Source organism: Mus caroli, chromosome 9, assembly GCF_900094665.2.
Source record: "Mus caroli chromosome 9, CAROLI_EIJ_v1.1, whole genome shotgun sequence".
Lineage (NCBI taxonomy): Eukaryota > Metazoa > Chordata > Mammalia > Rodentia > Muridae > Mus > Mus caroli.
In genome coordinates, this window is record NC_034578.1 from 53,088,940 (window position 1) to 53,116,861 (window position 27,922).

The following is a 27,922-nucleotide window of genomic DNA, read 5'->3' on the forward strand; positions in this document are numbered from 1 at the left end:
TGCCTCGGATTAACAGCATTTCAGATTTTCCAAGGAGCAAGCTTAGAGTAGCACAAATGGAAGAGGCTCTGGAGCAAGTCAGAAACAACTCATTTGAGCCATAATTCCAGCACTCATTTTCTGTGTGATCTTGTGCCAATTAATTTACCTCTCTGAGCATCAGTCTCTTCAATGAGGATTATGATGGAGTTATGTTCACAGACCATGGCAATTAAAGCACACATCATAGTGCATCTGGCCCTCAGAATGTTAAATATCAGCTAACTATAACAGGACCACAGGCCAGGAATATAGTCTTCAGGCTTCACTGTCAGATGGGAACTGTCCTTCAACCTTGCTAACATGACAATGTGGACCCAGGTAATAAGGAGTCAGCATCTAAGCTCTTCACTACCACATTGTATATTAAAATGAGCATCTAGGTGTTCCTAAGAATAGCTCCATGCAACACAAAGCGTTTTAAAGCCTTTTTCAGCAATGTGATTTAAAAAAAAAATGCTATTGACTGCAAAAGGCTAATACGATTATGGTTTTAAATTCAATATCTATTTAGGAAACTTAATTTCAATCATAGAAGAAAAAAATAAGCCAAGTTCAAGAACATTTAGCCTGGCTTTACTCACACCCATCAGAAGTGGAACTAAATAAGGAAAGTAAAATGTTATAGTACAAAAACATCTTTTATCCAAGAAAATAACAAAGACCTTTGGTGACATCATAACCCTGAGCCTCTAAGCCAGAGAGCCATTGGTCAAACTCTTATTCTACAGAGGAGAAACTGAAACCAAGAGCCAAATGGACTATCTAGAGCTAGTCAAGGCAGCGCATCACACCAGGTGAAAGAAGGCATTCCACCACACCTGACTCTGGTAGACTCCTCTCAACAGTAAGCTCAGTACCTCATTCGAGTCACATCTCAATTAAAATACAATGTAAAATGTCTAGTTAACGCACAGCAGAAACACACAGGAAAGGAGCAGGTGGGAAGGGAGTTCTACCAAAGTTTTGCATGGGTTTGAGTTTGAGTTTTTTGAGGCAAGGTCTCACTGTGTAATCTGAGCTGGCCTTAAACTATCTAGTCCAGGCAGACCTGCAACTCATGGCAATTTTCTTGCCTCACCCTCCCAAGTGTTGAAATTACAGGCAAATATCACCAGGCCTGGCTCACCACAAATTTTTAAAGGATCAACTTGAATACTAGTAAATGTGTAAACTCTGAACAAAATGCAGACAATGAATCTGTGAATATTACTAATGTTCCAGGCAGTGGTAGAGCATGTCTTTAATCCTAGCACTCAGGAGGCAGAGAAAGACAGATATCCAAGTTCAAGGCCAGCATGGTCTACACTGAGAGAGTTCCAGGACAGCCAGAACCATCCAGAAAACCCCTGTCTTTAAAAAAAAAAAATACATATATAACATTTATATATATATATATATATATATATATATATATATATGATGTTCTTCAACTGTTTCTGTGCTTTGAAACTTTATCATCATCATCATCATCATTTTTTTATGCATATGGATGTTCTGCCTACATGGAGGTCTATGCCTTTGCAAGGCATTGGAATCCTGGAAATGCAGCAGTTATACAAGCTGTGATGTGGGTGCTGGGAATCAAATCTGGGTCCTCTCTGAGAACAGCAAGTATTGTTAACTACTGAACAATCTCTCCAGCCCCTTCTGGGATTTCAATATAAAAATAATTCTGCAAGAGAAATTCTTTCTTCCTATATATTCTACAAAAAACAAAAACAAAAAAAAAAAACTGCCTACAAAGACTTCTTATATTTCTAAAGATCTTTTTCTACAAAAATATCTGTCCTGTTCCTTTAAGTAATATTAATAAATTATAAAATGTTCTCTTCCTTGGGGGAAAAAAGTCAATAACAATACTTTCAAAATGCTGACTTACTATATATGTATAAAACAGAATTAGCATGCTCCCAAACTCTATTCTAAAGGAATAGGAATTCCTTACATTAGGTTACAAATATTTGTATTCAAATATACCTTTTGTTTAAGGCAAAACAGATGGGTTTATTGTTCAAATTCAAAATGATCACATATGGGAAGTGATTTTATCTCTGTTTAACAGCTAATGTTTTTGACTCCTCTTCTGCCAACCTTGCTTAATGTGCACAATTTCTTAGAAATGAACTATGGTGCCAGGTGTGGTGGTTTATACCTATAATCCATTTGGGGGTCAGGAATCTAGAGCCATTCTGGGTTATAGTGCAAGTTCCAGGCTAGCCTGGATTATATGAAACCCTGTCTAGGAAAAAAACAAAAGGAACAGAACAGAACTGTACCATGGTTACAAACAGAACTGAGTTTGCTGGTGCTGCGCAAACCTAATTTTTTAGTGATTTAACTTAATTAAATCACTAAACTAAGTAGAAATGAAAGAAAGGGCTGAGGGGATGATCAGCTAGTGAAGTACTCACCATGCAGGCACGAGAACCAGAGTTCCCAGCACTCCCAGAAAAGAAACCCGGGGCTGGGAAGTGGAGACAGGCAGATCCTCGGAGCTCACTACTGCCAGCCTAATCAGTGAACTCACTGAGGGCCTGTCTCAAAAAATTAAAGTTGATGAGGAATTCACCCAACCACTACTGGTCTGTGGCCTGCCCCTCCAACCACCCCACATACCCACACAAACTCACATCCACCATACAGATACATATACAAAAGAAAAAACCTGGAAACTTATAAGAATTCTTTCCCAAAGCAAACAATTATCTTTTTTTCTGTAGAAAAAAAAAAAAATAGATTAGTGGTTCTGAAGAGAAAGAAACAATTATTCCAAAGAACTACCAGACTTGGCAAGCTATAAAGAGGAGAGAATCACTGAGTCAAACAGCCTCAGCACTTTGGAGAGAGGACAACTGTGGGGACGGCAGCTTTCTTGACAAAACAGTGAGTGAGAGGAGAACTAGCAGCACAGTAAAGGAGGAAACAGGAGGAAAGGTGGAAACCCTACTCAGACAGACTTACACATGGGCATGGTTAATATGTACTGAGCATAAACTAAATCCTAAGTAAAGCAAGGATGCATGATCTCAGCCCCCTGTAGGGGGCTCACACATAAAATGAAAACAGCAGGGAGATTTGTTAGAAACAAAGCTAAAGCCTCTGGTATGTAACAGAGATAACATACCAGTATGTAACTAAGGAAATTTATACTAAAGACACCTTCAGATGGTTGCTGTGTCTTCCTCCTTGCCATACCCTTTACACATTCCAAATAAAAGTTGGAAGCTTCACACTGGAACCTATTTCTAGAAAGACATAATTTAATACTATGGCAACAACTCCAGAAATTGTTCTTCTTGCATCGAAGAGCACTCACAGTTAACCTTATTTCTCTGTATCTACATAAAGCAGCCCTCGGCACACACACCTCTAACGCCTCATCTGCATCGCTGTTTTCTATTAAATATCATGACAGTGCCATCTGCATACTTCTCCTGCTGTTAATATCCTTTCTCCTATCTTCTAGGCATAATTGTAGTATGAGTTTTCTGAGTTAGCAAGTGCGATCTTATTGTCACCTGGCTCGATTTACAATTACCTAGGCTATGCTTCTGGGTGTCTCTATGAGGTTACTCTGAGAAAAGTTGAGTTTTTTGTTCTTGTTTCTTCTTTGGTTTTGTTTGTTTTGTTGGCGGAGGGAATGTTAATGGTGGTTGTCTTGGAGAAGGTGTCACCATGTAGCTCTAGCTGTCTTGGCGCTCCTGTGTAGTTCAGGCTGGCCTCAAACTCAGAGATGATCCTTTTGCCTCTGCCTCCAAAGTGCTAGGATTAAAGGCCCATGCCATCATGCCTGGCCCAGTCTAGAAACGTTTAAGGAAGGAAGGAAAGAATGTGGATGATACCACCCCAAAGGCTAGAACCAGGCTGGGGCTGCAGATTGAATAAAATGGGAGACAGCCAGCTGAGCCTCAGCATCCCTCTCTGCTTCCTCACTGTGGACACAATGTGTCTGCCGCACATCCCTGTTGCCATGACTCCCCCAAATGATGGGCTGAGCCTTCAAACTGTTAGCCAAACAAACCCTTCTTAAATTGCTTTTGCTAGGTATTTTGTCACAGCAGTGAAAAAATAACTAGTACACCAAGTTAAACACCGCATGCTACCAAAAACTAACCATCATTCATCAGACTAGTCAAATCTTCTCTCGATTATTTCAATACCCAAGATACTTAAATGATATGTTCTGCTGTTTCAATTATTTTTTAAGATTTATGTTTTTAATGTGTGTTAGTGTTATGCATGTATTATGTAAGTGTGCAGTGCCTATAGAACCAGAAGAGGGCATCAAATCACCTGGAGTTGGAGTTCTAACACAGGTGCATGCTCTCATGTAAGCACTAGGAACAGAACCCAGGCCCTCTGCAAGAATAGCTAGTGCTCTTAAGCACTGAGTCATCTCTCCAGCCCCAAAGTTCCATCAACTGATAGTTGGTCGAAATTAACCAATTTACTCTTTTTCACAACTTCCTCCTACTTATGTGACTTCTTTTCCCTATTCTCTTTTAGTCATACCAAATATATGGTATTTTTCTAGAGAAAAATGTAACCTAATTTTGCAATTCAAATTTCTATTGTTTTGTAGAGCGGAGATTCAAGCCAGGGACTTATACATGCTAGACAAGAGCTCTACCACTAAGCTACACCGTGTGTGTGTGTGTGTGTGTGTGTGTGTGTGTGTACATTTTGTGAAGGTTAGTAAACAATTTTTAGGAGTTGGTTCTCTCCTTCCTCCATGTAAATCCCAGGGATTAAACTCAGGTCATTAGCCTTGGCAGCAAGCACTTTACTTATAGAGACATCTCATCTGCCTGAGTGAATCCCTACAATGTCATTAAATATACAGGCAAATTCAGGTAAATTATTTGACCATCTGAGCTCCAGTTTCTTCATTTGTAAATAGGATATAATATGATCCTATCACGTACTCTATTGCTCCTTTCAAATTAAAGGGAAAGAAATATAAGAACTCTAGGGAACTGGTAAACAGTATTTATAAGAAACGATTACATAATAAACTTTTTCATTTAAACATTTCCTACATCTTTTTTAATTATTACGTTGAGTGGGATGATGCTTATAATTCCAGGATTGGGAGACAGAGGCAGATGCAGCACTGTGAGTTTCAGGCTAGCAAGGGTGACATGGTGAGTCTTCTGCCTCAAAAACAAAATTAAACAACCACTAACGGTATTTCCCAATTCTGTCTTCAGTTAAAAAGCACAGTAAATCACATTTTTCCAGTTTTATCTTAGGAGGATTTAAGAGGAATAGATAATGGAAATCTGACCTACAACATCTGGGCAGAGACCAGGTAGGAAAGTCAAATCTCATATTGTACCGTATTAGAGCATCCTTTTATGCTGTAGAAGACAGAAGGTTTGGACATGGCTCAGTCAGTGAAGTACGTGGCACATAAGCGTGAGGATCCAAATTCAGATTCCCAGAAGCAACATAAAAAGCTGAGGGCAGCAGCACAGGTCTTCAGTCTCAGTGCTGGGAGGTAGGAGAGGAGGACCCTTGAGCCTGCTAGCCAGCTGTTTTAGCTAAGTCACTGAGCTCCAGGTTCAATGAATGACTGTCTCAGAAAGTGAAAGGTACCAACACAGACCTCTGACCTCCTTACACATGTTCACCAGCATATATGCACCTGCAACACACATACACAATCTTGACTATAAAAGAAAGGCTATGGTATATTCCAACCAAGTGACTATTACATTCTGTTTAGACTCACTGCTCTATGAGAAAATGGATTAATGTTGTCTGTCTGGGGGTGAGGGTGGGGGTGGTAAGGAAGTAGAATGGAAATGTGTTGAAATAGGGCTCTCACACTGTAGCTCAGGCTAGCCTAGAACTCATTACATAGCCCAGGCTGGTTCAAATTCATACATGACAATCCTCCTGGCTCAGCTCCTAGCTGGAACTGAGGGTCTGACCCACGACTTCTGGTTCAGTACTAATTTGAAACCTAGGCTAAATTCGTGGTGAGGATAGGTTTACCACCTTCCCAATGCCTGCAGCTTATTAGATGTGAGGCACTATGCTGACAGTTTTATACTCATTACTAATCCTTGCAATAACCCTATGAAGTTTATGCTTTTATTCCATTTGAAAAAAAAAAGGAATTCTTGCCCCCTAAATAAAACCTGAAGTTTAGCAAAGGTGGGATTCAAACCCATACATATAATTATAAAGATTGTCTAATATGGAAGAACACAGCAACAAGTTATGTGCTGACAGTAAGATATCTAATATTTCCGCAGTCAGAGCTATTTTGGTATCTGTGTGGGAAGCACAGCATCGTATCCACTCAACTGTACAAGCAAAAGCAGGAAGGGGCAGGAGAAAAAAGGTCATAGTTCATAGTAGAAAGTTCTAGAACTTTCAAATATTAAAAAGTATGACACCATCAAATTTAGCATGATCTGCTTTGGGGTAACTGGAGTTACCTACCTGCTTTCCACCTGACATACAGTGATAGGTGAGAGCAGCAGAAGCCAATGCCATGTACCACCATAAACACAACTCACCACGGACAAAGGCAGGCCTAGCTAGGTCCCCCAGCCCATCAGCCATACCCTAAGTCTCTTCAACTTGCTTAAGGTAACAAATAGGAATGAAGGTTAAAAATAAAAGTATCAGCTTAACTCGAGAGCACATGCCTAGTATGTATGTGCAAGGCCCTGAATTCAATCTCCAGCATCGCAACAAAGAAAAATGGGAACTTTCTCTGTGTCCAGTAAATCTTACTATTCACTGAGCAATTGTATCACACATGCTCTAAGCTCTTTGCCTATACTAGTCTAAAAATGACTCTACTAATTAGGTACTGTGTTTGTTCCATTTTATAGAGCAGGTAACTAAGACACAAACAAGCAACTTGCTCAAGACCACACATAAGGAAATGGCAATGCCAAGATTCCAACAAGGAGGTGTCACTGCAGATCCAAAACTCAAAGAAGCCAACCACTGCCTCTCAGTCTTCCCCGAGACATGACACGTAAGTTCCAACCATTTCCTCCAAGATGCCACAACGGAAAAAGAATTTTGCCTCTCTCGGAGTAAGCTCAAAATGTCTGCTAGGACTGGACAGACCTTTGGTCCCAGCACTCCAGAAGCACAGGTGAATGGATCTCTGTATCTGAGGCCAGCCTGGTCTACATAGCAAGTTCCAAAGCAGAGCTAGGTCCTGAGGCCCTTCTGTCCCACCTTCCAAGGGCAGCCTATATGAAAGAAGTTCTTGCTAATTTCCTGCTTGCCCCCACTCTCACTGGCAAGTTCATTCCCTCACTAGCATTAGAGCCTACATCTTTGGGATTCTGACATATACTTAAGATCAGCTGAGACATCCAGACTGTGCCCTGAGGAACTATTGGATTCTTATATTTGAGAGACAATGTTGAAACAGCATGGCCACAGCCTGTAAGCCACTCTAATAAGTGATAGATACATGGATGGATGGACGGACGGACGGACGGACAGACAGACAGACAGACAGACAGACAGACAGACAGATGATAGTCATTCATAGATAGATAGATGATAGTCATTCCAGCAGTTCTGTATATCAGGGAGACAGACCTCTGGTCATGCATGTAGAGTCTCTAGATTGGAATAATTGGAGTGGGAAGATTCATGCTAAATTCAGGGGAGGGGGAGACTAGACTGAATAAAAAGGAAACAAGCTAAACACAGCATTCATCTCTCTGTGTGTTCTCTGAATTAGACACAATGACACACTATTTTTTGAGGTTTACTTCATTTAAGACAGATAAAAGCAAGCTACTTTATTAAAAGAAAAAAACCTAACAAATGAGAACTATCCGACTTTTCAATTGCTGCAGATGAGTCAGGGAGTAGGCAGTTATAAACCCATAGCTGATGCTAGAAAAAGCTCATGTTTTCATGAACACTGTCAAACGATGGTCTGGGCGCGTATTATTATTCACTCTGCACCGTGCTGTTGTTTGACTTAGAAGCATTGCATATCTCACAGGGGAAGAAGACATTGCTTCCTTCGGCGTCATAGGGAAAAAAGGAAGCCAGTTTGTGTGTGGCCTTTTCTGAAGATGAGAACTGTATTTCAAGTTCTTACAATATTGCTACTCCAATGCCACCATTTTGGCATCTAATAAGTTTGTTTGTGCCTCTTAAATACTGCTGATCTTTAGATTGATAAGGATCGACTATAGTTGAAAGCCGTCAAGTTTATTGCCTAATTCCAACAAAGAGACTTTAAGTAATTTTTCAGCAGCGGGGGAGATGTTTATGTGCTAGCTATACTTTAAATAAACATAATGTAGGTGGGGTGTGGGCATGTGTGTATGAGTGCAGAGGCCAGAGGAGGATGCCAGGTGCCCTGCTCTTTCACTCTGAGGCGGAGTCACTCACTGAACCTGGAGCTTGCTGTTTTCAGCTAGAATGGTTGGCTGACAAGCCCAGCAGTTCTCTGCTCTTCGCCCCCTTCCCCTAACCCCAGCACTCGGGCTGTGCAGGGCTGCTTGGCTTTTACATGATGCTCATGCTTTCAAAGCACGTGCTTTTACCAACTAAGCCATTTCCTGGCCCTGAAAAGTAATGTCAAAGAAACTCACTTCACAGCCTAATCCCTGAACCCACAATCCTCCGGCCTCACTCAGGCTCTCGCGTACTTGGAATCACAAGCATGCATCACCATGCCCAACAACAGAGAAATATTAAAAACAATTTTTGCTTTTAATTTCGATTTTATGGCATGCAAAAAAAAATTCTATAGCATTGATAAACTGCATTTTGTTCTATTAGAGATAACCTTGTCTGTTTGAATGATCAGGAAGTGCTTCACTGAAATCAGGATCTCAAATCCACATTGCATTCAGAAGCTGTGCATAGCTAGGTCTGGTGTTATGAACCTGTAATTCCAAGTCCGTGAGAGCCTGATCACTCGGAAAACTGAGGGCAGTTTGCATTTAAATATTCAAGGGCAGCCTGGGCTACGTGGCAAGACTGTATCTAAGGTAAGAAAATAAGATTTTTTAAAAGCCTACTTTTCCATTATAAAATAGAAAAGACAACAAATTTCTTATAATTGCCAACACATCTCTTTAAATTTTTTCAGATTTATTTTATTTTTTATTTTGGGGGACTTTTTGTTACTGTTGTTGTTTCGGTGTGTGAGTATTTGACTACATGTATGTCTGGGCATTGTGTACATGTCTGGTAGCTTCACAGGCCAGAAGCCAGGGTTGGATCCCCTGAAACTAGAGTTACACAGAGATGATAATGAACCGCACCATGTGAGTACTGGAAACTGAACCTGGGTCCTCTAGGAGAGCGGCCAATGCTCTTAATTTCTGAGCCATCTCTCCAGCCCCACCCAATTCATGTTTTAAAAGAATGACTTTAATTTTTACTTTTTGAGGCATGGTCTCAATGTAACAGAGCATGGCCCTGAGTGTCTGCTCTGGCCTCCATGTGAGTGCTGAGATCACAGGCATGTACGCTGCAGGAGCTCGAACTTGGCAGGGACTCTCCGGTCTGACCTACATCCCAACCCTAGTTGTTATTCTTATGATTAATAAGATTATGATGTATGTGCACACAGAACTGTAAAGTGCATATGTGTGTATTATGCATTTACTCCTTACTCCATGGAAGGAGCCATAGCAGTGCATTTTCCTCAGGTGTCAAGCTACAGGTGTCCTTGCAAATTAGTTATGTGAATTCCTAGAAGATGGAATTCTTCTTAGAGACTATTCTGAGAATTGTATGGAGGATTTCCAACTGGCTTTTAGACAACTGCAACTTTAACACAGATGTGTGACATGAAGGTCTACGAATATGCAAATACAAAATTTTATTGAGACAAAGCTTTGAAAAAAACTCTCATGAGGCACAAAAACGAGCATTCAGTATCCACAGGGCGGCTTGGCTTTGCTGTTTTATTCTCACATAATCCTCCAGCGTACCTGTGAAGTGATGGTTTATTGCATATTATGGAGAAAATTATTTGTTCTAGAACTGTGCTAACAGTACCCAAATGTGGCTGAGCACTTGAAATGCAGTTGGCCTGAACTGAGATGGGCTGTAACTGAAAACATACATCACATTTCGAAGACAAAACAAAAAATTAAAATCAAAATGTGGGAAAGCTTTTATTCAATTAAGATACACTATAAAGATGTGTTTCATCTACTTGTACTGTTTAAAATGTGAGCCAAAAAATTAAAAATTACCTAGTGGCTGAGATCAATTCTACTAGACAGCACTGGTTAGAGATTTAAGACATATATTTTGAAACTATCTATACTACTAATATATTCTATACGATTGTTACTTTTTAACATTAGAAAGGTGGGATTTTTTTAAATGACATATTATCAGGAAAAAAGATTTATAAGGTTATTAAAAGGGGGTGCTACTTCAAATACTCATTTGAATATTGTTAAAGTATAGTTTATTGAATGCTGCTAAAGTTTAGTTTAGCAGTATAAAAGAATAAAAGGGAAAATACCAAATTTTCAAACTGAGAAGAATTCCCTCCACTAAGCATGAATTTGTATCTCCTAAACCAGTCCGGCTCCCACAGATTTGTCACTGGGGGCAGCTGGCTTTCTACTGACCATAACTGACACATAAACCATATTCCTACTTTATATAGAATAATATCAAGTAGATATATTGCTACATATATGTATATTTATTACATATATACTAAAATCAAACAAAACAAAGCAAAAACCCTAGGTGGACGAAGGCACCAAATTATGAGCTTTAGTTATCCCTAAATGAAAGGACAGATTTTCTTTTTACTCTATGTTCCATTTAGTCTGCATTTTTTTCTACAGCAATAACTTTTCTTATCTTCAGTGCTATTAATTAGGGTAGGGGTTGCTGAAGAGAAGGCTCAACCGTTAAGAGCATATACTGCTCTTGCAAAAGGCTCAGTTCTCAGCAACAACACTATAAAGTTCACAACCCCCTGTAACTCCAGCTCTGGGGATCTGACACCTTCTTTGGACCTCTGCAGGCAAATGAATCCCAGTGCACATACCATCTCATTCACTATGTACACCAGGCTGGCCTCAAACTCTTGGAAATGTACCTGCCTCAGCCTGTTGAGTGCTGAGATCACATCTGCCTTTTCAAAAGCTATTAATATGCTGGATGGTGGAGGCACAGTCCTTTAATTCCAGCACTCAGGAGGCAAAGGTAAGTGGATCTCTGAATTCAAGGTCAGCTCCAGTTCCAGGATAGCCAGGGCTACAGGGTTTCAAAAGAAACTGTGCCTCAAAAACAAACAAACAAACCCAGAAATAATAATTATTATCGTCATCATTATTATTAATAACAATAATAAAAGCTATAATTTTTAATGTGTGGTATAATATCTAATGCTAAACTATACTTCAGATCTTCGGCTAAAAAGGATGCAGAAGATTAGAGGGAAGCTTTGTGTACAGCAGGACTTGTCTAGCCTAGTCAGATAGCAAGCCCATAAAAATACAGGCCACGCAGACCCAGAGGAGATAAGAGAGGATTAGCATTCCGTCCTTTGTAAAGCCCTGTAGTTGCCTTTTGCAGAAGAATATAAAACATGGTGTTTCCCCCATGACAAGATTCTTTGCTAGACATTTGGAACACAGAACTGGGGGTAGAACTACAGCCTGCATTTGTAATAGGAGTCAGATTCTGCTTACTTGTGTTTCATTAAAAAAAAAATACATAAAATAAAATGAAAGATTTCAAAAGTTCAACTCCCTAAATTAGAAATTACTGTATTTATAGACTATGTCTGTGCTGCTGGTGGTGTGGTTTACAGAGTCACAGATGCTACCATTCCTCAAGCTTCATTTGTATGGGAAGGAGCAGGAAAGAAGCGATTTAAATATGTTCTTACACAGCGTGGAGCAGAAAAGGTTATCAAATGACAGGGCTCTCCTCTCTCCCTCTCATCGCTCAATGCACTAACTTCCTTGTGCAATCTGGAAACCAACAAGCTCTTTTAACTTCAAGATGAAGAGCTCATTTGTAATCCAGGCGTTTTCTTGAAATATTTGGTTGTAAAGTTTACCACTGTGGTTACCACTGGCAACCAAAGGTAGAGATTATTAATGGGTGGCATTAGCAAAATGCTTTCTACTGCTTCGCCAATACCTTAAGTCTTCCTTTTCACACAAACTCCCACCATTCCGCCTACTGCCTACCCAATAAAGTCCCAAGTACCGCCCCACACCTGTGAGGAAGGCAGGTTTGCATCCTTTCAGATGTCTGTTATTGCACCATTTAAGAGTTGAATCATCCATTGCTCTTCCCGTGTTATAAGGTAAGCAAATCTACTTTGAAAATTAAAAAGGAAGCCCTATCTTTAAACAATGAAAAAGTGCTACAGCCAATGGGCTGTGAATAAAAATATAAATGTATACTAGAAAACTACAAGGTCTCATTTACTTCTAAGTATAATACCTGTACCATTAACAAATATGTGGTACTAACTACACTTCCAATGTTAACTCATTAGAAACCCTCTTGGCCTTTGATTAGCTGTGGCAAAAGAATCAGGAGGGAGAAGCAAAGCGAGGAAATCATTTTCCCAAGGACGCAGCTTACAAATGGCAGATGTGAGAATCAACCAGAGCCAACGTGGGCCCTGTATTTACTCATCCAGCTTGTAGGCACAATATGGATATGTTTATGACATATATGCTAATTTCACCTCAACCCCTATAACATAAATATGAACACTACCACCATCTTACCAATGAGGAGACTGAAGCATTGTTAGGAAACTAAGTTAAAGTTACACAGTTAGCAAATAGCTAACAAGACAATACCTCAGAAATTAGAATCCTTGACTACTCCTGAAGGGTGGGTTTATGAGCTACTCGAAAGATCGTAATTGTGTGTTTACAGAGCCTAAAATGAGGGAGTTACCACACACATTTATTTTATTTTGACCAAAGTCTGACTTGGACAACTAAAGTTTTTAATATCTAATATTGTCTCAAACAAGCTAATTAAAGCTTCAGGTCTTACTGCATAAATGTCAAGCATCTCTGAGATCCCTTCATCCAACAAGCCTTTATCTACTAAGTGTCAGGGACTGAGCTAGCTGTCTGCACTTCACATAGAGAGTCCATTCCAGTCGGCACAGAAGTATGCTTAGGTTTCTCACAGCTAATAAATCCAACAAAGTAGGACATAAAAATGAGTGACGGCTTTGCCAACATTCGGTGGTAGAGCTAAGAATGCAGTCCTGTGATTACCTGCCCCTAGCCTACAAAGTACTTAAATCTCTCATTCTTCTTATAGTTCCTGAAGAGTGACAGGCACCTAAATAATTACTAGATAGGTAGTACTACCCTGCTTCAGGTGATGCCTCCTTTTAACAACTGTCAATGAATGCCTACCCATTTTTACTAGAAAGAAACTGAAAGATGTTTTACTAAAACCTCGGTTTACCAGGCTACATGTTTGAATTACTTTTACATTGTATTTTACATTGACTTTAATAATCCAATGATAAATGTAAAATATCTAAGACCATCTATGAAAGAAGTTGGCAATTTTAATAAATAAGCATATCCAGATGAGGTATTATTAAACATTTAATAATTTTAGTAATTAATGTTGAATATTTAATAATTAAATGATATTAAAGCATATCCAGATATAATATTTAATAAATAAGCATACCCAGCAGATGGTTGATATTTATGTGGAATTTGATTTTTATCCAGTCTTACATCAAATCATATTGATTGTGAAAAAGTTGCAGAGATCCAAAAGTTAAGGTCAAGTGCAGGGCTGGAGAGATGGCTCTGAAATCAAGAGCACCTGCTGCTTGCTCTTCCAGAGAACTCAGGTCCGAATCCCAGAGCTCGCATGACAGCCCACAACTACCTTTAACTCCTGTTCCAGAGAATCTGACATCCACCTCTAGCCTCCTCCAGCACCAAGCACTCAAGGTGCACAAAGATAAATGCAAGCAAGATGCTCATACACATAAAACTAAAAATAGAATGAAAGTCAAATGCAGCAGAAGCCAACACAGCGCAATGAGCCCTTGATTGAAAGCCTCTGAATATAGGTATGGTTATTAAAATCAAAACACAATGAACTCTTTGCTGGTTGATAATTACTAGTGCATACATGAAACCGTGGTACATTTCAGAACTGACATAAATTTACACCAATGTTCAAATGGAGCTTATTTGAGTTCATCCTTTCTTTTTCCCTCTCTCTCCTCTTTCCCCCACCCCTTGATACAGGGTCTCACTATGTAGCCCTGGCTTGCCTAGAACTCACTAAATAAACCAAAAGGGCCTCAAACTCACAGATACCCACCTATCTCAGTCTCCTGAGTGCTAGGATTAAAGGAGTTCATTGTTTCTTCTGTTTTTCTCTACCAAGCTCCAGCAGTATTTAATGTCTATACCATTAACTGGTATTTTCCCCCTACTGCTATTCTTTGTAAATCTATAGTCTATCTTTTCCTAGATTGTGCATTATGGAGGGAGGAAGCAATGTTAACATATCGCAGTATTTTCAAGATATTAAGTACTGAATAAATATTTAGTAATGACAGATATGGCATTCATCTTGTTTGAGACATGCAGCCAAATGGCTTATCCTCTTATTTCTGACTGAAACAAACCATTGGTACATCTTTGAATTTCTTCTCTTCTTTAGCTACACATACTTCAGGAGATGTAATCTGCACTGAGAACAATCTACGTGGCCTGGAACAATCTATTGTGAATTCTAGCTTGATACGTTAAGTTCAACTGCTGAATCTCCATCTCTGATAGGATGTCTATTAAGCATTCCAAACACTTAACCAGTGTGTGGTAATGCATGTCTCCTATCCCAGTGCTAGGAAGGCAGACACCGGCAGATCGTCACGAGTAGGAAGCCAGCCTGGTCTACATAGAAGTTCCAAGCAGCCCAGGATACATAATGAAACCTTGTTTCAAACAAACAAACAAACAAACAAAAACAGCAAAACCTTTAGCTAATCTGCAAGGAAATTCCTGGGTTCTCCACAGAAACTTCCTCTGTTTGCTCTGCACCATTTTCCACTCCAACTTCTAGGTGCTTAAGACAAAACTCCTGAGTTATCACTAGCTTATCACATTCTATCCAAAATCAGTAGCAAACCTTTTGCATCAAAATATACCTACTTACAGAGTCTGATGGACACGTGCAAGTTTCTATAGACAGAGATAAAAACAGACGCGTGAGATTTCATGTGTACTCCTGACAAAGCCTAGAAGCTGTGACAGAACAGTAGTGATGGGCACACCTACCATTCAGAGCTTGACTTCCAAATACAATAAAAAGAACTAGGATCATTGAACAAAAGACTGATTCTGAGGCTAGAGAAGGAAAAACAGAGTGGGCCCACATACATTCACAAAGGACAGGAGCATTAAAGGATATGGAGGTCAACCTAAAAGAGCTCCCAAGGTCCAAAGCCAGAGTAATTTGAATAATGATAGTAGTGAATTATAACTGTAAGTATAAAATACTCATGAATTTAAGCTGATATACATGATTAGAGACAGATGGGACAAACAATTTTTACAGAATGATGGCTCAACAGTTAAGAGCACTCACTGGCTGCTCTTCCAGAAGACCCAGCCTCAATTCTCAGCACCCACATGACAGCTCTGTAGTCCAGTCCCAGGCATCCAGCGCCTTCTTCTGGCCTCTGCAGGCACCAGGCACACACATGATGCACAGACATACAGATAAAACATACATACGCATAAAATAAATAAAATTACTTAAAAGTGATAAATAAATGTGGAAGAAAATCAAAGAAATACAAAAGTATCTTCAAAACACCACAACGATAATTATTCCAAGCAAGACAGACTGATGAATGTTAGAATCAGTGGGCAGAAATAAGAGAGTGGCAGTTTCCAGTCTAATCAAGAACACTGGGCATGGTGGTACATACCTTTAATCCCAACAACTGAGAGGCAGAAGCAGATTTCCATGAATTTGAAGCTAGCTTGATCTACACAATGAGTTGCAGGCCACCCATGAAGCTATAGTGACTCCCTGCCATTAATTAATTAATTACCATTCTAAGTATGGTAGGAGGTATCACAATTCAGAGCCAGCTGCCTCATCTTGGGGCCAAGCTTTATAACCTCAGTTTAATGCCAGGATCCCACCTGGTGGAAGGAGAGAACCAACTCTCAAAAGTTGCCCTCTAGGGCTGGAGAGAGAGAGCTCAGTGGTTTAGAGTACTTGTTGCTCTTGCAGAGAACCCATGTTCACTTTCCAGCACCCACATGGTAGTTCACAACCATCCACAACTTCAATTCCCAATGCCTTCTTCTGGCCTTTGTAGGCACCAGACACATCCATAGTACACATACATTTATGTAGGGAAAACACATGTATAAAATAAACTAAATCTAGAAAAGAAACTTAAAAGTTGTCCTCTGACTTTTGCATGTGTTGTTGTGGAATATGCCACTGCATACACACACAAAATAAATTAAAACAAAAAAAAAATTAAATAATAAAAATGTAAAAAGAAAAAACACAAAGCAATCCTCAATTGGAGAAAATCTATTAAATTGCCTGACCAATATTCTCTGTGAATTTGTGGATATGCAGGTGCACATGTGTATGTAGAACCCAGAAATCAACATCAGTTTGTCTTCCTCCATTGCTTCTCCACTTGTCTTTTTAAATAATAGTAAATGTATGATTTCATACAAAAGACAGTAAAAGCAGAGCCAATGAAAGGAGTAACTGAGGAGTTAAATATCACTGAAACTAAATATACTGCTATGTTAAATCCATACCAAGATAACAAGATAAGCAATATCTGGGGGAAACACTAATGAGACATATCTTCTGAGAGTAGACAAGAAAAACTTAAAATTCAACTAGAAAAGAAGTAATCCAACGGAAAATGGGCAAAACAATCTGCTCAGACAATTCATCAGAGGTCACAGCTTGTTTTTTGAGACAAGGTCTCTCACTGAACCTGGAGTTCATCAGTCGAGAGAGTCTGGCTGACCAGTGAGGCCCAGATGTCTGTCCGCCTTGGCCTACCCTCTTTGCTGGGGTTACTGAAACACATGCACACAGGATATGTATGCCGGCTTTGTATTTTATGTGTGTTCAGGAGATCCAAACTCAGGTCCTCACACTTGCACAACAAACAGTTCACCAAGCTTGCCAACTGCCCCGTCCCCTGACCAGTAGTCTTTAAAAGTATCAAGGTCATAAAAGAACAAGAAACTGCCACACCATAGACAAGATAAAGAACTGACAACTACATAAGCTGTGGTGTGAAAAACAGAATGCAAAAAGGAAAAACACAAGTTGGGGCATCATACCAACATTAATCTCTTGGCTTGATAAGCTGTTCTGAATAGTTAAGATGTTAGCTTCAGAGGAAATTCCGTGATACCCATTTGTCAGTGGTTCATAATGGGAACAGTTTTGCCCACTGTCTGGAGCTATTTCTGATTGTCACAAGTTGGAGAGATGATACTAGCATTTAGTGGAAAGAAATCCAAGCAAGATGCTGCTTAATTCCTGGTGTATCCAGGACAACACCCACAACAAAGAATTATCCAGTCCAAAATATCAGACATGCTAAGGCTGGCAAAAACTGATATAAAGAAACTCTGGGATTTGGGCAACTCCTCCATGATTCTAAAATTTTCTCAAAATAAAAAGCTAAAAAAAAAATCCAGTTCTAATCACTTTTCAATAATTCCCTGGTTGCTGCAAGACACCACAGTCTCTTAATTAGATTCTTTTTTTAGCAGTGCTAGAGATCAAACCTAGGGCCTTGAATATGCTAAGCAAGCACACTACTACTGAGCTATACCCCAAGCCCCAGTTTAACTAAAATTTTTATTTGTGAGTTTCTGAGACAGACTCTCACTATGTAGCCCTGATGGCCTGGGACTCACCAGGCTGACCTGAAACTCATAGAGATCCCCCTGCCTCTGTCTTAGGAGTATACTGGAATTAAAGGTTTGTGCCACCATAACCAGCTCAATAAGTACAATTTTTAAGGAAGTCTCCTAGCTGGTCTCATTTTGGTATTTTTCTTTCTAGATGACAACCACTACAGTAATCTAAATGAAGAAAAACAAAAAACGTTCACAAACACAGTACGTCTAGTCACATCAACCTTCTGCTCAGAACTATGTAAGAATCCTCAATTCTTTAGCTCCCAAAGCAAAACTGACTCTCAGGCAGGTGAGATGGCTCAGTGCGTAAAGGTGCTGTCACCAGGAATAACAACCCAAGTTCAGACCTTTCGACCCACATGGCAGGATAGAACCAACTCCCATATGTATACCACTACACATATACAAGCACAACTAATTAGTTAATTAATTAGGAGATTTGAAATTCACCCAGACATGGTAGTTGCATGCCTTTAGTCCCAGCAGTCAGGAGGTTGAGGCAGGAGAATTACCATGAGTTCAAAGTTGACACTACCTATCAATACCTTTCTCAGGAAAAAATAGTACAAGTCTGCTCCTTTTGGCATCCCTACAGCCTTTTATTCTTCTCTCTAGCACAACCATCTTCTAATATAACAATTTTTGTTTAGTTCATTATGATGACCCCTTCTCTAAAGCAGTACCTGGCATACACACTCAGTGCTTCACAAACATTTTCTAATGATATACCTCAGGAGGTCCAAATTAAATATCTCAATGTTTTTCTTCTACTCTCTGCGCTATATGGTTTGGAGAATGAGAAGGCTTTAAATACTGGTTCACTACTTATTTAACCTCTCGAATCCTCAGTTTCCTCATCTGAGGGAATGACAAAGGCAAGCATATAAGCTGTGTACTTCAGGATTAGGATCAGAAGTACTCAAGTGTGCAGCAGATAGCAGGTACTCTTCCTTCACCCCATCACTAGCTTTGCAGCTTGACAGTCCTTCTATGCTTTCCAAGGTTAGATTTATAATGGTACCCATATCCTCTCATGCCTTCCAATTAGATAAACCCTCCAGGTTATCTGCTCATGATCCATCATGGACTCCTCAATTCTTCATACAAGTCACAATTCTGAGTATCCTTAATTCCCCATCTTGAGGTATCTCCATTAAACTAATATCTAGACAGCAGTTGGTAGAGACCTGGGCTCTGAAACTTACAAGTAAGATTTGAACTCTCACTATTCATCTTACAAACAAGGGATATAATAGTTAGAAAAGGGTCTCATGGATACTGAATAGATTCTCCTGATATAATCAGACTGAATACAACTGAGAAAAAAATAAAAACAACTATGTCAATAAATCCAAGGTCTACAACCTCAAAACAGTCCTCAATATTCTTCAGTTTCCTGGCCATTGTCTATCTGGCTCTCTGATCTCCAGTCTCTCCTGTAGGTGGTTTCAAACTCACATACTCTTTTCAAGCTGTTCTACCCCTTTCATTCTTAGTGGCTGATCAAAATCACCAACACATGCTACCAAGTCTTTCCCTTCCCTTTCCCCATCAGTTTCAAGCTTACCCCACCATCTATCAGTCTTTACCTCCTCTTCTGCTCACTGAAAATAGTACTTCCCATTTGTGATGGTTATTCTTGGTTGGCAATATGACTACATCTGGAATGAGCGAACCCAAACAGACTGTACAAGCCATGGGGAGAAAGCGGGTACACAGCACTCCTCTGTGGCTTCTGCGTCAGCTTCCAGCCTCCAGGTCCGGCCCTGTGTGAGTTCCTGTCCTGACTTCCTCCACTGATGAACACTAAGCTGAAACCCTTTCCTCCTGAGTTGTTTTTGGTCATGGTGTTTATCACAGTGATAGAAATCTTAACCAAGACACCCAGGGCCAAATTCTCTGCCTCTGCCCAGGATATTCATGTTCATATCCTTCCTTCCCATCTCCCTGCTCACACCTTCCTCCCTATTCTTCCTCTGTGCTTTCCTCTCCTCTTTCACCCATTCTTCTCTCTTTCCTTTGAAACTTTCCAGTTCCACACGAGCATGCCCAAGACACTCTTAATTTATAAGAGCTTTTTTTTTTTTTTTTTTTTTGGTAAGGTTCTCTAACTCTTCAGCATGTGGCTTCCTTATAGTTTCTCTGAGTCCTTGGTTAAAAACACTATTCTTGCTCAGACAGGGTGTTACACTCTGGGAGATAGAGACAGGAAGATTAGCAGTTCAAGGTCAGCTTTGGAAACAGCTAGTTTAAAAAAAAAAAAAAAAAAGCAAACAGCCTGGGTTCCATGAGGTGCCAGTCAAGACCTTTAATCCCAGCACTTGGGAGGCAGAGACAGGTGGATTTCTGAGTTCGAGGCCAGCCTGGTCTACAGAGTTCCAGGACAGCCAGGGCTACACAGAGAAACCCTGTCTCTAAAAACAAAACAAACATAAAGAAAAAGAAAAACACTGTATCCTTCTCAACTAGCTGAACTCCTAGCTGTATTAAACTCTTCAAGCCTCCTCTATGCATTACAATGTAGCTAACTGCTCTAAATTATTTCAGACAACTTAATCTCCAAGTCTCAGAATTCTTTCAAACTTTATTTTACTTGCCCTTTCATGGTAGGACACAAGTTGATAGCTCCTAGTCCTTGAAATATTCTCCCTCAGTTTCCAGATAAACCCTCTCAGTCTTTCTGGTTGTTTGTTTATTTGTTTGCTAGCTTCATTAGTTGGTTAACTGGTTTAGTTTGGTCTAGTTTAGGTTTCCATCCTTGGTCTACCTGGTATAGATGACTGACTCTTTCCCTTAGATATTGGCCCTATCATTAATCTTCAGTCCTCCTCTACTCATCCATCCATTCATTGTGGAGAGAAGCATGTATTATGGTATGCATTTAGAGGCTAGATGATAATTTGGAGGAGTGGGTTCTGTCCCACCATGAGCATCCCATGGATGAAAATGTGATGCCAGGATTGACAGCAAGTACCTTTATGCACTAAGCCATCTCACCAGACCCAATTTTTTCTAGCCTATAACCTATTTGTCCAAATTACTGATAATACTTCATAAATCTCTCCTACATCCATCCACTCCTCCTCTACACTCCTTGTCACTTCTCACCAGGATTGGCTTTTTCACTGTTCTTGATGCTAGTTGTACCCCTTTTTAATCCAGCTTTCATTTCTCTGTCAAAATGATCGGTCTAAGCCAGCTCTGGTTAAGCTTGCAGTGTGGCTTGGGGTGGCGGAGGGGAGTGTTTTGGTGGTGGTGTTTATTTCATGTGTATAAAGGTGTTTTGCCTGTGATGCCTTCTGACACCAGAAGAGGGAGTCAGATCCCCTGGAACTAGAGCCACAGATGTTTGTGAGCCATCATGTAGGTGCCCAGAATTGAACCCAGGTCCTCTGGAAAAGCCATCTCTCCAGCCCTGTTTTTGCTTTTCAACTAAAACTTCACAGCCTTCAAGTTGGAAGCTAAAATTCCTAAGATGGGAATTTTATAATCAGTAGTTTTTACTTCACTTGCCTCTGCTCTAAAGCTGTGCTGTTGATGTATAGAAGGGAGTATATGACTGTAGTTAGTCTTAATTGGAATGTGCTAAAATGTAAAAGCAACACCAAATTCTTAAGACCTTGTATGAAAAGGAGAATATTAAATATCTTAGTATACCGCTTTATATTGATCTGAATTTTTATTTGTTAAAACTAGAAATTTCAAATTAACATACATGGCTTATGTTTCCTTTTTTTTTTAATACAACTGCATGAGGATAAATATATGTTTCCTCTTTCTGAACTTAGTTGATTCATATATTATTCAAGATTAGTGAATAACTCACTAAGATTCCTGCACTTCCCCCACAGTCAAGAATCCAAGTCTGAGTCAACGAGCCTTCCTGTGCTTTCATTCACAGGCACCTGGGCACACACCTGTCCTATATCACACCATATTATAATTACCGGTTACCAGTTAGCTCTCCTCCTAAAGTATAAGCTGCTGACAAAAACTGTATCATTCTACAGATATTCAGGTCCTAGCACCAGGCCTAACACTTTAGAAGACACTCAAATACTTGTCTTTTGTCAGACAAATGTGAACTTGGCCTGAAAGTTACTAGAATATTTGAATTCTCCAAGGAAAACCCAGCTAGCAGGGAGGCAGCCTGTATCAGAAGTTCTAGACTGGGGCATAGGAATCACAGTAAAAGACAAATGAGAAAATAAAGTTCACATCCACACTTGCCTCTTACACTGAAAGAAAAAAAAAAAATGGGGATTAGCAAAAGTGATATGGAGCCTCAAACTCACACTTGGCATGCCAGGGGCCACAATGTGGTTCCTAAATTGCTTTAACAACCCATCCAACAAAAGAGTAGGATTTGGCAGGTTACAACACAAACAGCTAGAGCCCAGCACCTGTTCCCCTTAAATAGCACATCATTACGGATAAAAACAACAACAAATCTCTCTCCTGAAGCAAATGCTAATCTCATGATGCTTCACCATGGAGCAATTTAGAAGAGTTATTATATGAAATGTGCCAAAGCCTGAATTTATGGCTGATACTTCTTTGGCAAATATGGTTGGCACTGCTGGCTGTTAAAAGGCATGTATGCAAATAAGCAAATAAAAGTTTTTAAGCTCTCCGACTTAAATATTTACATTACCATAAATGTACAAAGATAAATGTTTATATGCATTCACATATAATGCATTTCAGGAACGTACTTTTTAATGTGACTGTCAGAAAACAGTTATGAAGTGGCATTATTTCTTTATGGGCCTCAGGACAGACTCTTAAAAATAAATTCTGACAGAATGTTAATGGGGTTTAAACACCACTGTGTAAGTTTTCTGCACTATTACCAAACAAAAGGAATAAGCAATACCCTAACAACTCAAGCAAGCTTATCTTTTCCTCTCACCAAAACACGCCTTACAACACTGGAAACTAGCCCAACATAAATGTCAGCCCCTAAATAGAGGGTGGGAGAAAGGAGGACCACAAATCAAAAAGCTTTAAAGAAAATAATTTGCCACTTTCCCCACATAACATAGTCATACTACTCTCTCCCAAATAGAGACACGATAAAATATTTTCTCTTCTTCCCCTCTGACATCTCTGGGAAGGGGATCTTTGTTTTTTCACATAGTTTGTGAGCTGATCGTTGCCAAAACTCACTTGCAGTAGTATGAACTCTGCTTCCATTGTTAACTGTTAATCTCTGTGATAAGGCTATTAACTCCTAACTTGGAAGCCAAGAAAATGTACCTCTCCTGCAATTATAGTTTACTGAAAAAGTCACCAAAGAAAGTGCCAGGCACTTTGGAAAGTAATTAGGGTAGTCAGTGAATTGAAAGATCTAAAATGCTCTGAGATTACAAAAGAAGCCATCATGAAGTGAGTATCCAAGATTGCTCATGGAAAGTTTTACCCTTGTGGATAATTCAAGTTTGAGCTTTCTGGTTTTTTGGTTTTTTTTTTCCTCTTTGCAGAGAGCAATATGTGTTCTCTTGACTACATACTTAATTTGCCAAGGTAGATAAAGGGAGAACAGTGTGGCTGAAAAAAAAGAGAAAGAAAGAAAAGAAAGAGAAAGAAAGAAAAAGATCAAATCAACAGATAGGCCACCAAATAGAATACTCAAAGCAATTCCGACTCAGGTGAAAAAGCAGTTCACGTACATCATGCAGTGGCTTAAAAATAGTCTTTTATGTAAGTCACCAAGTATTTAATTGAGAGTGTACTCTTACCACATTCAACAGAGGCAAAGAAAAAAATGTACTGGGTTTTCTATAGTAAGGCCAATAAAGATGAAATCATAGTTTTCCTCTAACTCATCTCTATCCTTCAACACCAGCCACCCAATAACTCCATTCCACAGCTCTGATTCCTAAATTTGGGTCCTTAAAAATTGGACTGCAGACATGGGGCCTAGGGGAGGGGGACTGGAGGGCGGACTACTCTTTGATATTGCTCTCAGCAGTCCTTAATGAAGTCCAAGAACAAAATCAAGCTCTCCAACAAATGGAGCATACATAAGATGGGGGATAACGAGAAGGGGACCCAATTCAGATGGGTAGTCCTCTTCGAAGGAGGAAAGGAAATTGGCAAGAACCCATAAGTCAAAGGGCAAAGAAAAACAAATGTCTAACCCAGCCTTTCAAAATCCCAAACCTCTAAGCAACCTAGGAAGCCTGCGCGCATTGGGGGCTCACTGGCCAGAGCGTGAAGTGAGCAGGCACAGAGCCACCGGTTCCGTCCTGACTGCTGAGGCAAGGCTGAGCCTGATCCTCCCAAGTCTGGGAGTGAGGCGACCATACAGACTAGGCAGAAGCCCTTCTTGCCCCAGCCTCCACATCCCCAGCTCCTCTAAGGCTTCACTTTCCCCTGGAGCCTCGCAGCCCAGCCCCGGGAAGTCCCTAGCCGCCAGGTTCCAACTTTCCCTCCTCTGGGGGGCGCCGCGCTCCCGGGACCATCGCAGCCAGGGTAACGAGGCCTGGGCCGGTGGGGGGCATGAGAGGGCTCGCGGCGCCCGCGGGGCGCGTGGGTGGCCGGGGCACTGCAGCCCGCGCCCCGCAGGACGCACGGGCTGCCGAGCCCCTGCGGCGCCACCCAGTCCCGATCCCCTCTAGGTCCGCGTCCTCACCTCTCGGCGACCCTGGCCCCAGAAGCCAGCGCGTGTGGGAAAGGGACCGGAGGGTACGTGGGCAACCCTGCCCCCGTTACCTGAGGGGAGCACACGCCGTTGCGATATTCAGCATTGCCTCCTGTCCCGTCCCCTTTCTGGTGATCGCGGCCGCCTCCACCGAGCAACTGACACAACTAACTAACTACTCGCGGCCGCGGAGTCCACAGCGCGCTCCCGGCCGCTCTCCGTCCGCCCAGCCCACCAGTCCGCTTGCTCCTCCCAACCCTGCACGCCGCCCCGCCGCGCGCACCCTTGCCGCTTCACTTCTTCAGACCGCGCGCGCTCGCCCGCGCGTGCCCGCACCAAACCTCGGCGGTCTCGGAGCTCTACTCTCAGCCCCATGGGAGGAGTTGACAAGAGGCCACGCCTCCCTGAGTGCCAATATCCGGAGAACAAGAGCTAGAGAAAGTCTGATTGGCTGAGGGGTGGAGCCAAAGCCAGCCAGGGGGCGGGGCGGCGGGGACCTTGAGTCCATGTGACGGGGAATTTGGGTTCAATTAAACGCCAGTGGAAAGAAACTGCGCAGATTTGGATTTTTTTCGGGGCCGAATCACCTTAAGTCAGCCATTCGTCTAGTACAGAATAACTATTCTCTAAGAGTCCAGTATACAGTAATTAACAATTTAAGTCCCACTATTTTTTGAGAGCCGTAGCAATGAAAATGAAAACTACATTTCCCAAGAACCTTCGCGAAAGTGTGTCTCACCTTGCGTGGTCACGTAGTCCTTCGCCGCATTGGGCAAAATAATCCCTTCATTTCTCTGAAAGTATCGGGTATAACATTTCACGTCTCTCCTCAACGGAACAATTCTCAGTATTACCACGTTGAAAGAAGTTACCTATCTGGAGGTGACTAAGTGATTAGGTAAAGAGTAAGAAAAGACACCAAAATAAAGTACTGCGGAGGAATTTCTGTCAAGCTGTGAGACGACGGAGTGAAGAGTGAAGGCGATTGCGAGGGGCTGAGGGAATTGTCCTCTGTGCAAGGGACTTTCATTAGTCCCCAGGCCCCTGCCTGCTCCTGCCGTCAGCAGGTTAGTAAGCAAGACGAGCATGGGGGTGGCCACAGTCGAGATGTCCTTCCCCCTTTGAAGATCATCCTTCTTTTGCTGCTGCTGTTATTGGTTTGTCTTGGTTTAAGGCCCACTGAATGGGGGCGCCTCACTTCCGGTTGGGGGAAGGGAGACATGCTGTCATAGGGGAGGGGGAACTGTAACTCACTTCCTGTGGGGGTAGGATGATGTTTGGGGGGTGTCCAAGCCACTTCCCGTGTTGATGAGAGCCAGAAAAGGTGTTGGTTTGTGCCATTCTCAGAGAGAGTTCCTACAGCCTTGGGGTTGTATTTTCAAGTCACAAGTTCGGTTATTTCCCCAAATTATGATAATCACCAGGCCACGATCAGAATTTATGTATTTTGTTTCTGTGTGTAAATTAGAAAATCTCTCCCCAGCAAGATTGTCTTAATGCTGTCTCCACAGAATTTTAAGCACCTTGTTAAAATTCTCTGCAAGATTACATACTTTGTTATTTGACTTGTGAATTGCCCACCCTTGCACCCAAGTCAAGTTTGTCCTTAACTGAATGAAGTAGTGTAGGCTCTACCTAGACACGGAACAGGAGCTCCTTAGCCGCTCTTTTAAGGAGGTAGTTTTTAAGTTAGAGTACCGAATAGTTGACACAAATTACAGGGCATTTTCATGTTTGCAGAGGGAGAGTGTGTCATACTGTAGTACTCCGATTTGATGTTACCTTCGTAAAGAGCACTAATGTGTTACATACTTAGAACTGTTCCTTTAGGACTTAAGGATTCACCCATGCTGAAGAAGACATCATCCACTTTAGTATTGTTTTCATGTAGCTTTCTTGGGATGTTTATGAAAGATGCATTTTATGGTATCTCCCTGTTTGTAATTTGAGTTTGTCACTGATTTAAAAATGAGGTCTATTTATGGTTTTAAAACCTGGCCAAAGGATGGCAAGTTCAACTGACATACTGAGTGAGAGGAAAATGTCTCTCGGAAAGAACTAAAGATGAGGCAGACATAACTTTCTGGTTTTCTCTATTCTGCTTTAAAACACACACACACACACACAAACAAATAAGAAACTGTATCTGAAGTAATAAGCAACTATTTTGATTCCTTGGCTTCTCTCGTCCAGCAACACAGTATACAAGTGTATGTTTGTTGGCAGAATCAGTGTATTTGGAATGGTTTTTATAAAAACTTTGGCTATCAGGTGAACCAAAAATTGCATTGTCTTCCAATATTAAGGTGCATGTATTTCTAATTTCATAGTTTTCACTTACAATAGAAAATATTTTAAACTAAATGTGAAAATAAAAATACTTTAACCTTAACATGAACATTAAAAAAATATTCTTGGTCATTCTAGAAACACCAGGACTGGCACACATATGTGCTCACAGAGACTATAGCAGCAGGCACAGAGCTGCACAGGTCTACACCACATGGAGTCCTAGAGCAGAAAAGAGAGGTAGACACATGTGCCCATCCCTAACCCAGAAGCTATCTCCAATTTATAGCCATTTACAAATGAAAAATTACTTTTCTCCAAAGTAGTCTCACAGAAGAAACGCTCTTTAGGGTAGGCCCCATGGCCATCAGTAGTTGGCCATCACAAAACGAACTCAGCAAATCTTTGGAGGTTCCATTTATTTTTTTTTTTTTAACCTTATGTTTTTCGTGTAAATGTTACGGCTTCCAATTTGGGTTTAGGGTGTGTCTCTGCATCTATATGAGTTTTGTGTGCTTTTTCTTTGGCTCTTTTTCTTGTTTGTTTTGCCCTATTCTGATAGTGTGTTTTATTGTATTCTTCCTTGGATGCCTGTTTGTTTTCTAATAGAGACAGAAAGGGGCTGAGTTCAGATGGGAAGAGTCAGGAGTGGGGAAACTAATCAAAATATGTTGTATGAACAAAATCTATTTTCAATTAACAGGAAAGAATTATTCTTAGGCTGGAAGTATAGCTAAGTGGTAGAGCACTTGTCTACTGTATGTAATATGAGCCTCTGGATTTGGGGTTTGATCACCAGTACTAACAGGAAAAAACAAAAACAAAAAAAAAAAAAACCCAACCTGTCTAATTTTTGGTGGTGCATGCCCTTAACCCAGCACTCAGGAGGCAGAAGCAGGCGAATCTCAGTGAGGTCCAGGCTAACCTAGTTTACATAGCGAGTTCCAGGCCAGCCAGAGGAACACAGTGAGACCCTATCTCAAAAATAAATGACCTATCAGTCTGGCTGGCT

General features: G+C 40.8%; 2 protein-coding genes across 2 annotated transcripts in view; one reads left to right on the plus strand and one right to left on the minus strand.

The window, feature by feature from the left end:
• Peak1 (pseudopodium enriched atypical kinase 1) overlaps positions 1-24,908 on the minus strand; it is a 215,836-nt gene extending 190,928 nt beyond the window's left edge. Inside the window, exon 1 of the mRNA XM_021173067.2 lies at positions 24,693-24,908. The gene's annotated coding sequence lies outside the window, so the exon portion shown is untranslated. The remainder of the gene's footprint in view (positions 1-24,692) is intronic.
• A 467-nt stretch (positions 24,909-25,375) lies between these two features.
• Hmg20a (high mobility group 20A) overlaps positions 25,376-27,922 on the plus strand; it is a 73,971-nt gene continuing 71,424 nt past the window's right edge. The window contains exon 1 of the mRNA XM_021172497.2: positions 25,376-25,688. The gene's annotated coding sequence lies outside the window, so the exon portion shown is untranslated. The remainder of the gene's footprint in view (positions 25,689-27,922) is intronic.